General features: G+C 40.9%; 1 long non-coding RNA gene across 5 annotated transcripts in view; it reads left to right on the top strand.

Moving 5' to 3' along the window:
* Window positions 1-49: 49 nt before the first annotated feature.
* The window catches only part of LOC144245988 (uncharacterized), a 58,895-nt gene continuing 47,682 nt past the window's right edge, over window positions 50-11,262 (top strand). For all 5 annotated transcript variants that reach the window (XR_014954011.1, XR_014954012.1, XR_014954009.1 and 2 more), the window contains exon 1: window positions 50-11,039. This is a non-coding gene — a long non-coding RNA (uncharacterized LOC144245988). The remainder of the gene's footprint in view (window positions 11,040-11,262) is intronic.

Genomic DNA, 11,262 nt, shown 5'->3' with positions numbered 1-11,262 from the left:
TTACGAAGCAGACAATAAAGAGTAATTTAAAAAGAGAAATCCTTCTATTCTCTTTCATGTGGCTAAAGGCAGCATAATTTCTGGCTGTCTTTACTGGAGATTTATTCAAAGATTTAACACCCCCTTCTGTTTTTCTTCTCCTGGAAGCTAAGAGGAGGACACTTTATTAACTTGCTATTCTTTAGATTCACATCTGACCTCTGATGTCTTTTAACATGGAGATAATTGGTAGAAGTTTTAAATTTTTTTTTTTAATTTAAAGAATACTTTCAAAATATTTCAGTTAGTATGATGTGTTTCCTGCATTTTTTTTAGATTTTTTTCTAGTGACTGGCGTAAATACCAGTATTTTTGAAAAGTCCATGAATACTGAAAGCACCTTCTCAAATTCTGTATGTTGTCTTTTGATACTTTTAAAGATAGGTTATCTAACACCTCTGCAAAAGAAAAACCTGTTTTGATTTGGTGCTCAAACAGTCTGAAGCGGTGACCTAATGTAAAAATATTTGCTGTTGGAGTGGTGGAAAGATTTTGACTTTATAGCAAGTATTTTTTACACCTCCCTTTTCTGGGCTTCTGGCAGTCCCAGTTAAAAATCAGGGTCCTTCTGAAGTGGAGCTGCAATTACAAATGAACATCCATGTGCATTTTTGCTGTGACTGTCTCTGTAAGGTACATCTCAACAGGGTTTGATACGGGGAATTCTTCTTTGCCAGAAGGAAACTTTCCTGGTTGGATCAGTGTTTCTGGATTCTAGTGCTGTGTGACTGGTTAATCTCTAGTATTTTTATGGTTTATTTTCAGTCCTGCCAAGTCTAATCCAAATAGCTGTATGTTTTCTTCCTATAGTGGAGGTAGAGTGTGTTTTGGTAAAGTTAGTACAGCATAAAAGACACATTACAATTTATAGGATAGAGGATTTCTATTTAGGTTGTCTCTACATTTGTCGACAAAGATGAGGGGTCCCATGGTTTAGAAAACCCTGAAGTAAAAATAAACTCCGTAACAAGTTCTTTCCTGCCACCACAGAAGTGGAATAAATCTTAAGATAAGGACACAGATTCATAGATGTATTTAGTATAAATTCTATGTGTGTTTTGTAAGGTTTGATTGTGATGTTTTGTAGGCACCTCTTGTTTCCTAATATCTGTGTCCATTCTGCCTGAGTGATGAAAAGCAATGTGAGAAAATCTTTGTTTTTCTATATTCATAGGTTTTTCAGATGATGTATTAAAATTTTTTGTCTCTGAGTGAAGCCCTAGATAAATGGTTACCTCTATGCTGAGATTTTGAGAGTAGATAATAGTGAGCTTTTTAAAGTTCTTCTGTACTCTGACTATAATTTTCATAGAGCTGAAGCTCACTTTAGTAGAATCTGAGCATTCACCTTTTTAAGGATGATCTGTCTGAAGATTTTCTGCCTGGAATAATGTTTATACCACATGAAGCAAGATACCTTTGCTAAAATATCTTTGAATTATGCTATTTTGTGGAAGTTTCTCTGTTCCCATCCTCAGGCCTCCAAAGCCTCTGAGTTGAGACTCTGGAAACTTGTGAATATGGTTGATACTGTTTGAAATTAACAGTTCTGAATGAATATACTGGATTTTTCTTAGCCATTGCATAATTATAGCTGGTGTCTTTAAGGATTTGCCTTGCTCACTCTTGTTTCACTGTTCTTGTCAAGAATTTATCTTTTAATTGAAAATTCAGAGAAAATAAGGGCTTTAAAATGGGCATCGACTCATATTGCTTTCCAGGCAAGAGAAAAATCATGGGAGAACCCCCTAATCACACATTTTTCTGACATTCAGATCATCTCCTTGTTGTGTATCTAGCTCTAAGTACAACCATTTCTGTGGGAACAGTTTAGAACTTTAATTCATTTCCCTTCTTTCTAAGAGGAGGAGAGTGACCTGAAATTCTCTTCTAGCCAAGTAGTGTAAAGTGAATGGCTTTTAAAGATACATTTTAAAAGATATGATTACTTTAAAGTTATTTTACTTCAGCAACAAGTTGGATTGTTGTTTATTTAAAGGTACCAGAATGCTTGGATTTTCCTTAATACTTGCTGTTCATTACACGGTGGAGAAGGAAGCTTCCCACTCCTTAATCTTTCACTCACTCTTTCTGCCAGTGTGTCTCCCTAGATAGCTTCTGTGACCCCTTTCTCTTAGAAAGCTTTTTAGCTGAAGTGGTCTTTTGATGTCTAGTTTTCAGCCAGCTTTGTTACTTGGCTCAGGAGCTTTGTGTTGTTGACTCATCACTTATGAGGAAGATAATTAACTGCAAATACCCTGATGCATCCTTGGTAATTCTGCACAGAGCCTGTGCCTATGTGATGCTGTACCAGCTCAGAGAGGAAATTGTTATAGATCTCCAGACTGGGCAAGAAATTAAAATAATTCTTTGCTTTGCATGTCTAGTAATTTTATTTAATTGACTAATTTGCTCCAGAGTAATTTGCACCCCTGCTGCATGTTATTGCTATTAAATTGGTGACAGAGAAAATCTCTGTGTGACAGTGCTTTTGTACTTGGCCTTGTGCTGGGCATTTGTAGCTGCACTATCTGAAATCCAAATTGCCATTATGTGTGTAGGAATCTACTCAGCAATATTTGTTTATTTCTGCTTTTGGTCCAGCAAGTCGATTAGAACCAAGGGAAGTATTTAGATTTTCCTCCAGTCCTAAAGAAGTATTTAGATTTTCCTCCACTTTGAACTGTTTGTGTAATTACAGTCAGAAAGCAAGTAACAAAATAAGGAATTTGGAGAAAATCAACTCAGCTATACATGACTTTAAATAGATTTAAAAAAAACCCAAAAAGCTGGTTATTACAGTTCAGTCCTGAATTGAGAATGTGGAGAAATTAGCTGACTAAACCTTCAGTGGGGCATGGCAGAAACAAGCTCTTGGAGAACAGGGACAGACATTTTATCCACTAAAATTTCCCAAGTATATCCTAGTTAATCTTCACACCTGAGAAGTTTTGGGGCTTCTGTGACCCCCCATGCTGCTTTCACACATAGTAAATTCATTAATTTTGCCAGGGTGAGGTCAGGAAATTCTCAAAGTACAAACCAGGTTGATAATCAATCTTTTATAAGGGCTCCAAGATTAGTGGTGTCCAGGGCATAAAAACACTCTGAGAAAAGTCTTTGACAAAATATCAATGTCTTTACTCCCCTCATGCTACTATTAAGAAAAATGGGTCTTTTATGTCCAGTGGAGAAACTTTGTCCCAGCTCTCCATGCCTCTGACACCTTGATGCTGGATTATGTTATCGCCATGCACTCCACATGGAGCCGTGTGCTGAGATCCGTGGAAACTGGAGCTGGTGCACGCCGTGGAGCTCCATGCCAGGAACACTTGAGAACAGCCTTGCTTGCTGTTAATAAGTTCCTGGGAAGAATTCAAGGTGTTAGTTGGAACCTATAAAGCCCCAGATGGTTACCCAAGAGGCTGCTTCCTTTCCTGCAGCACAGTACTCGTATCTGGAATCAGCCAGAGACACCCGACCTTGGCTTTGGAATTCACTTCCCACATCCACCCTCCTGGCCTGGGGTCTGTCCAAACTTAGTGTGTGCTGCAAGCTCAGCCTGTCGTGCCTGGTGACCTGGTAGGGGATGGTGAGGTACTGGGAATTTTCTTTCTCCTGGTGGTGGTGTGTAATTTTACCTACTGGTGAATATTTTGGTTTGTTTCTTTGTTTCCTTTCTCTTCTGCTAAAATACCCCAGTATATTGCTTTTTTGACATGAAACCATAGCTACAGTTTATACCTGCCACCCCAGGGCTGGAACCAAGGCATTGCCTTTCAATTAATTACATTTCTGGTTCCATTGAAATCAGTGGGCATATGCAACCTATACCTGGTATGGTAGGAACATTTGAGGTCAGATGTGAATCTATAAAGAAATTCTGTGTCAAGATAGATGAGATGAGGAAACTCTGATAATAGGGCTTCTCTTTAAGACCGAGAGAAGTGATGAAACATTATGGAGCAGAAATATCAGCTGGAGAACACAAAGCAAAGACAAGCAACAGTTTAAGGAGAGGCAAAATTTGTGTTGGTGTTTGTTAAGGGATCTGCTTTACTCTCAGCTGGTGAAACCAGGTGCAGAAGAGGGGAAGCTGCAAGGGGGTGGGATGTGCTTGACCTTGATTTCTGGTGAAGAGAGGCAGGATGTGCTGTTCCAGCCCTGCAGTACAGAAAACACAGCTTAGCTGACTCTTCCTCAGTGCAGATTGCATGAGTTGCCATGATAGGGTCTCAGAGAGCACATTAAGTAAATTAAAATGGGAAACCAAACCTGGGATATTTGGGTATCTGAATAATTTTGCATGGCTGTGCTGTGCCCTTTGAGAAGGTACCTGTAACAAGATTTTTGTTTCTGCAATAATGTAGTTCATGGACAGGAAGAAATTATGACCATTTGTTGTGTTTAGCAGCATAAATAACAATACAAATAATAACATATACTAATAATATGTAACCATTTTAAGTAGAGACTCCAATGACTTAATGAGAGAAAGATCTGTTGCTTTTCCATTTCACCAGGAACTGTCAGGAGAGGGAGGATAAAGTGTTAGAAAGCTGAGAGTATATATAAATCCAGAGGCTGCAGCATTTTATTCACCAGTGGCTCATCCCTAATATTGCTTGGCTATAGACCAAAGTTCCTATCTGACAAGACAGGATGTAAAACTCTGACTAATCCATCCACCGAACAGCACAGGCCAGCTTTTTCTGGTTTTGTGTGCAAACAGTTTGTCCCTGGATTATTATTCCCATTTGTTTAGAAAGATGCCAGATTTAGGTGTAACACTATGTGGTTATCCACGGGTGAGAGGTGCTGTATCCCCAGTGAACCCTGTGGGCCTCCCACCCACAGACCCCTGAAAGCACCAGGTCCCAGTGCAGCTCATTCCTTCACAGAGAAAATATTCCAGCTGCTTGATCAGCCCAAACTTCACCTTTTTTCTGCTTTCAGCCTCCCAGCTATGGGGATATAGCTCTTTCAGGCAGCCTGGAAACCTGCCTCTCCTTAAAGCCCCTAAATATTTGCACAGTGAGCAAGCCCCACACGTCTGTCATGGCAAAAGGCTTTTCTTCAGCACTCGAGCCATCCCGATGCAATTGTGATTTTTCTAAACTGTTCATTCATTGCCAGTAAAAAGCCTTTTTTTCCCCGCTAGGAACATACCATGTCCCAGCTCTAGTAAGTTTATTTGTAAGTCTGATTGACATATGATGGGACGAAGCTAGACTGACAGTGAGTGTTTCATTGATGTGAAATTTTACACCATATCTGGACATAGTATATACTTGCTTTATGATCCAGCTGGGTATGCTTGTTAGTTATTGTTGAGGTCAATCAAAGTGTAATTGTAACATAGGGAAAGACGGTCCCAGGGCTACAAAGGTTTTCTTCCAACAGCTGCTATTCATTATTCATTAAACTCTACCTTCTGTTTTTGAAATTAATAACCCTTGGCTTTCTAACAAGGTATCAGACGTGCAGAATATAGATTTAAAAATCAAAGATGCACTGGTTTCATCCCCAAACAAGAGAGAGCACAAAGCACTTTAGCTAGCAATAGTAGTTGGCAGCAGAACATAGTGTTTCTGTTTGTGGAAAACCAGATGTGAGTTAATTAACCTGAAATTTTCGGGCACTGTGCGCTGCGTGTGAGAGAACTGACTGGTGTACAATAAACCCCAAACTTATGGAAGTCGGGGGTAGCACTCAAAACTTCAGTTAAATAAAATTTCATAAAAATTAGGGCAAAGTATATCACAAGTCTACAGTGGGGGAATATCAGATGAAACAGAGTTCATTCAAATTGGCACTTGCACCCCCTTTAAGGCAGTGATTTTCCAGCATCCATTCACCAATTTGTTTGAAGTGCAGCCCAAGCCTTAGCTCAGGACAATGGCCAGAGCAGGCACTTGTTTCTGTCCCGTGAATCCCATTCCTGTGTCCCTGTGGATGCTGTCTGACTGAGATGGCACATGGAAAAGTGTCAGGAGAACTTTGCAGCATGACTGGGGACGGGGTCATTCCCACACAGGTCCAGGCACATTTTTTGCATTCTATCATTTTGTCATCACAGAGGGCTAATACATTGTGGCAAAAAATATGTACAAGACACTGCTCTGAGTCTGAGTGTCTCAGGGCAGGCCATCTGTGGGAAATATGATTAACTATGGTGCACGATCACAAGATCAGTAACTATGGTAGTATATCATAAGGTTGATTAAAATTGGTCTAAGGGTGTTAACACGGCCTTCTTCCTACTCTCTGAATCAGGTCTTTGATCTCCTTGCTTTTCCTGTGTAAATTCCACTACTAATTCATGTGGGGTGCTTTAAACCATCACTAAATGTTACATTTATGACATGTTTCTAAGAAAACATTGGGATATCCATTGCACATGAGCATGTTTCCTCAGCTCTGCTGGCCTTGTTGGGCAGCTTATCTACTGTTCTCCCCAAGTCTGACCTTTCATATTTAGTTACTTTAAAGACACTAGAAAATCCACTATCTACTCAATTTCCTTGTAGCTTGGGGGTAAGGTTAAAATACCATGTAGCTACCGTATGTTTGACATTATACAGCAACAAATGATTAGCAAATATTTTCTTTTTAAATACATAGTACATTTTGCAAGAGTACATAACGAGTGTTCTCATTCTTACTCTTTGTCCTGGAGAAGGCCTGATGTTGTTAAATATAAAAAGTTGCCACTGGTGTTTACCTTGCTGAATCTGCTCACATCAATTGGTTCTGCCTACCCCATATTTCAAAGTGAAATGATGAGGAAAGGTCAGATAGATTGCCCTTCTCTTCGCTTCCCAGCTTAAGAGTGTCCTGTTTGTAATTAAGGAACAATTTCTTTTGTGGTGGTAGTCAAGAAATTTTTCTTTCGCTTCCCTCTTTCTCATTTTTTCACATAATGTTTGGAAAGGCATGTGAAAGCCAGAGAACAGATAATGCAGTTGGAAGATCTGTCATTCCAGAAGTAATTTTTTTTTTAAATAAATCTGAAACAGCTTCCATGTATTCATATTCAAATTCAAGTCCATAGACTATCAGCAGTGAGTTTGGAGGTGACAGGCTGAAGGCAAAGGCTTTGATTGCAAGGCCATCTGGCATTGTTATGAGAAAAGTTCTTGAATGCTTAAAAGAAACCAAAACCACATTGCTCAATAGGTGCTGACTCCAATGAAATTGAACCGTCTTAGTGCAGGTTTGCTGTCTGACTTGTTGGAGAGACTGTGGGAAAATCAGTTATTTCTATACTGATGAAGTGGCTGTGGCTGAGAATTGTGATTTTACGGGAAAAAATGTGAAATGGAATGTTTGGCATGTTGAAGCAAAATGTTTTAAAATTGTACCTAATTTTTTTTTAGCTTCCTGCACGATTCATGCAAGATGTACCTTTATAGAAGGCCAGAAAGAGGAAATCAATATTGTGTTGCTTCAGTCTGATCTTATAGAGAGAGAGAGACTGAAGAAAGATAAAATCTGTTTACTGTCACAGAATGGTCTGAAAGTGAGCAATACAGAGAAATATTATGTTGGAGAATATGGAGAGTTTTACTGAGGTTGATTTCCTGAAGTCTGGGTTTTTAGATTTCTGTGAGACTTGATTTGTTTGCCTGCTTTTCTTAAAGTTCATGTCCTGTGTTTGCCTATAGGCCTCACTGCTTGGATGGAACCGAAGGGATTAGAGGTGGGATGTAAGGGCTTTTCAATCTGGGTCAGGTTGGATTTAGCACTGACTGAAAATGACACCGGTTATTCAGTGTTCTGGATCAAATGTACGGATCCACTGCAGGCTGGGTCATCTGAGGTCACAGTGCAGCCAAAGTTGAGAAAACATAGCCCCAGCTGAAGCAGGGCATTTTCAGCCTGCTAAGCAGGGCAGAACAGCACTGACTGTTCCCACATGAGGTTTCATTCCTGTGTATTTCCCCTTCCTTTTTGAGGCCAAACACTTTATTCCTAGATGCCACATGTAATGCATTTACGAGCTAGAAAAGCATGCATCAGGCAAGGCATAAATCTGATTTTTTTTTTTTTTTTTAATTCTACCTTTTCCTTTGCTCAGCAGAGAAAGGAATAGGAATTGGAAATACAAAGGAAGTGGTTTCTGCTTTGGCACTGAGGACCTGCCTGCACAGCAGTCTGGTGAAAGGCAAATGCTGTTTGTCTGGGTCTCCTTTGACCCGAGTTGGGTTGTGTCGTGCCTTTGGAAGAAGGTTCAAGCTGGAATACGCTGAGTGACAGCTAACAGCCCAAAATCAAAAGAATGGACATTTAAATTTTGTTGCCTGCCTTCTACATAGCAAGCCAGGTGTGTCTACCATGCTTGTTGCTGGGGTATCTTAGAACTACAATTCATTCATTGTTTGCAATAGGGCAGCCTTGCTCCAAAGCCTTAATTTTGTATGGTAAAGCAGCTCAGCCGTGCAAAAATTAGACTTCTAAGGTTTATAAATGTGGCAAAGTGTAGGACACTCTGTAACCAAGATCTCCTGCCAGCAGACAGTGAGCTGCAGTGACTTTGCAGCTGCAGACTTGCTGAGCTACATTGGTAGTCTATTTCAAGTTTCAGGCAGAAAGGACGTAAATCTTCATTCTCTCTGTGATAAATTGTGTGTTAACGAATATAGGCCTTGCTTTGATATGAAACCAGGTCAAAAGAAGAATTCTTCTGATGAGGCAAATCCAGAGATAGTGAAAACAGCAAATTAGGATCCAGGAGTACTTATGGATTCTGAAGAGGAATTTTTTTGTGGACAACGTCACGTTCTGTGCAGCTGTGCTCACATATTTTCAGGATTTGAGTTAAGATTTAAAGCGTGCATTCACAAGCTACTAGTACAGATAATTACTGAAAAATTCAGTGCTGAATTTTGGGCACAAGATGTATTTCACTATGAGCACACCTCCTCTGTTCCTGTAACACACAGACTGTGTATGTATAAATGGTCTTGCCTTATTCCACAAAAAAGGTCTGCAAATGAGTAACTAAGTAGGAGAAGGGACAGTTCACCCAAAATGCTGTCTGGAGGGTTTGCTTTGAAGCTCTCCCATATCTCAGGTGCAGCATGTCAGGAAACGAGCCCTCAAATTGGTTGATAGGTATGTCCTTGGCTTGACTCACTGCTGCATTATTCCAGTTTAATATTGATGTATTGCCATGGGAGTGACCTCTGAGCTTTTTATCTCTGTCTCATCAAGGCATTTTTAAGCATCCAGTCTCCTTATAAAGTGAGTGCCTTTTGTCCTGTGCATAAGACTGGAAACACTAACAAGGGCAGAGTGTGTGTTGCAGCTGTACATCCACTCCATCTTCAGGACCGAATAATTCAGAGCTTGGTGGAATCCAGAAAATCTTCTGATATCTGCAGGTTGGTTGCATATGTCCTAGGACAAAGCACGCTGAAATTACTGGGGACTTTCTACAGACTGAAAGATCACCTTCAATAATGATTATTCCCTTTTTACAGCTCACCTTCCATCACAATCAGGCTGCACATTTGGGTGTTGCTTTAGTTTCTCCCACTGATATTGCATGTTTTAAGGAAGGAAACAACTCTGGTCTCATCTATTGTTCTGTCAGATGCTGAACATCAGACCAGTCCTTGAATTATCAGTTTCATGTGGATTATGTTACCTGTCTGTGTTGTGATCTGTTTCTGTTTTCCATATGATACAGTTGGTGTAGGGTTTTTAAATGACATGAAAGCTATAACCTGGAAGAACCAACGTTAATTTCCTCTGGAGCCTTATGAAAAGTATCAAGGGTGCGCCTGACTTGTGGTGACAGAGCTTTTCAGCATACCCTGAGCAAGAACGGCTTCTGGGCACACATGGCAGCCAGATATGGCTTACACACACAACAGCATGCACAGAGCACCAGTTCATTAACTTTCCATCCATGGATATGCTAACCAGATACTTTAATTGCACTTCTAATGTACCATCACATGTCTGGGGTCAGACACTGGTTGCACCCAGCTGCAGATCAGGCTGAGGTTCCATACGACCACAAACAGTAGAGATAAGGTTAAAGCCAAATACCTTTAGTCTTATGAACCCTCTGTCTCAGATATTACATCAGACATTCATGAAAGGACAGACAGAATAAATTAGTCAATGTAAAATGTATCTGAAAGACTGAGATAATCCTATAATTCCCAGTATTATCCCAAATAACATGAGTGTAGAACCAGTGATGAAATGGAGCAAAGAGGTCATTGCATGTCAGGGTTCAGATAAGATCTTCTGTGGATTCTTTCCTGTAAGATCTAACCAAAGAAGCTGAAAGTAATTTGAAAAGAACTCTTTAAAGTAGTCTTTACTCTGAAGGGATTAGGAACCCACAGATAAATATGATGTTCCTCAATCTCCCTGGAAAATAAAAAAGGCATTGCCGGGACAGCCGGCAAAGAAATTCTAAATAAAATTCCCAGGCACAATGCAGCACATATTTGATGTGATTAAGGGGTAAAAGGGGACTTTAAATGGACCCTACACAGGCAGCTGATTGAAAAAGCTTTGGGAAAAAGCATCTGGGTCAGGTTTCTGGGAGAAGGAGAGCAGCTTTTAGGAGTTACCTGTATCTTGCTGCCAGAGTTGCAGCAGGGGTGGTGAAGGTGTGCTGTGGCTCCCAGAGAAGGGATCTCAGCATGGTCCTTGGCTGGAGCGTGCACCGTGGCCTGGGGAGCCACCTGCTTGTGGCTCCTGTGTCCTCTGGCCCATGGGGTGGCCTCTGCAGTGGTGACCTTTTGACAACTGCAATATTGTTTTTATTTTTGTGCTGGGGCAGGTCCCACCAGTAGGATCTGATGGATGAAAGGAGGCTGAAGGAAGTGGTTGATGTTCAGGCTCAGCTGATGTTCAACTGGTCCAGTGCCCACAGCCGTGGTGCCTGTGGCCCTCTGTGCGGGGGAGGCTGTGCTCCAGGACGGCTTGGATGAATGGAGACAAGAGATCTCTGCAGGCTGCTCTTGGGATATCAGGTTTATTAGGGATGGTGAAAGGCCTTGCTTGGAGCTGCCAGACACAGCACGTGGCAAGGCCTGAGGAAATGGGGGAGGGGAGAGACAAGGGGTAGAGAGGATGCTCTAGGAGAAGTGGAAGCTCCAAGAGAGTGGGGGTTCCAAGAGAGGGGAAGCTCCAAGAGAGGGGAAGTTCCAAGAGAGGGGAAGCTCCAAGAGAGGGGAAGTTCCAAGAGAGCATCTG

The sequence above is a fragment of the Lonchura striata genome, chromosome 3 (assembly GCF_050655825.1).
Source record: "Lonchura striata isolate lonStrDom1 chromosome 3, ASM5065582v1, whole genome shotgun sequence".
In the NCBI taxonomy this organism is placed as follows: domain Eukaryota; kingdom Metazoa; phylum Chordata; class Aves; order Passeriformes; family Estrildidae; genus Lonchura; species Lonchura striata.
The sequence above is the reverse complement of the archived record's forward strand: the minus strand, read 5'-3'. Positions and strand labels throughout refer to the sequence as shown.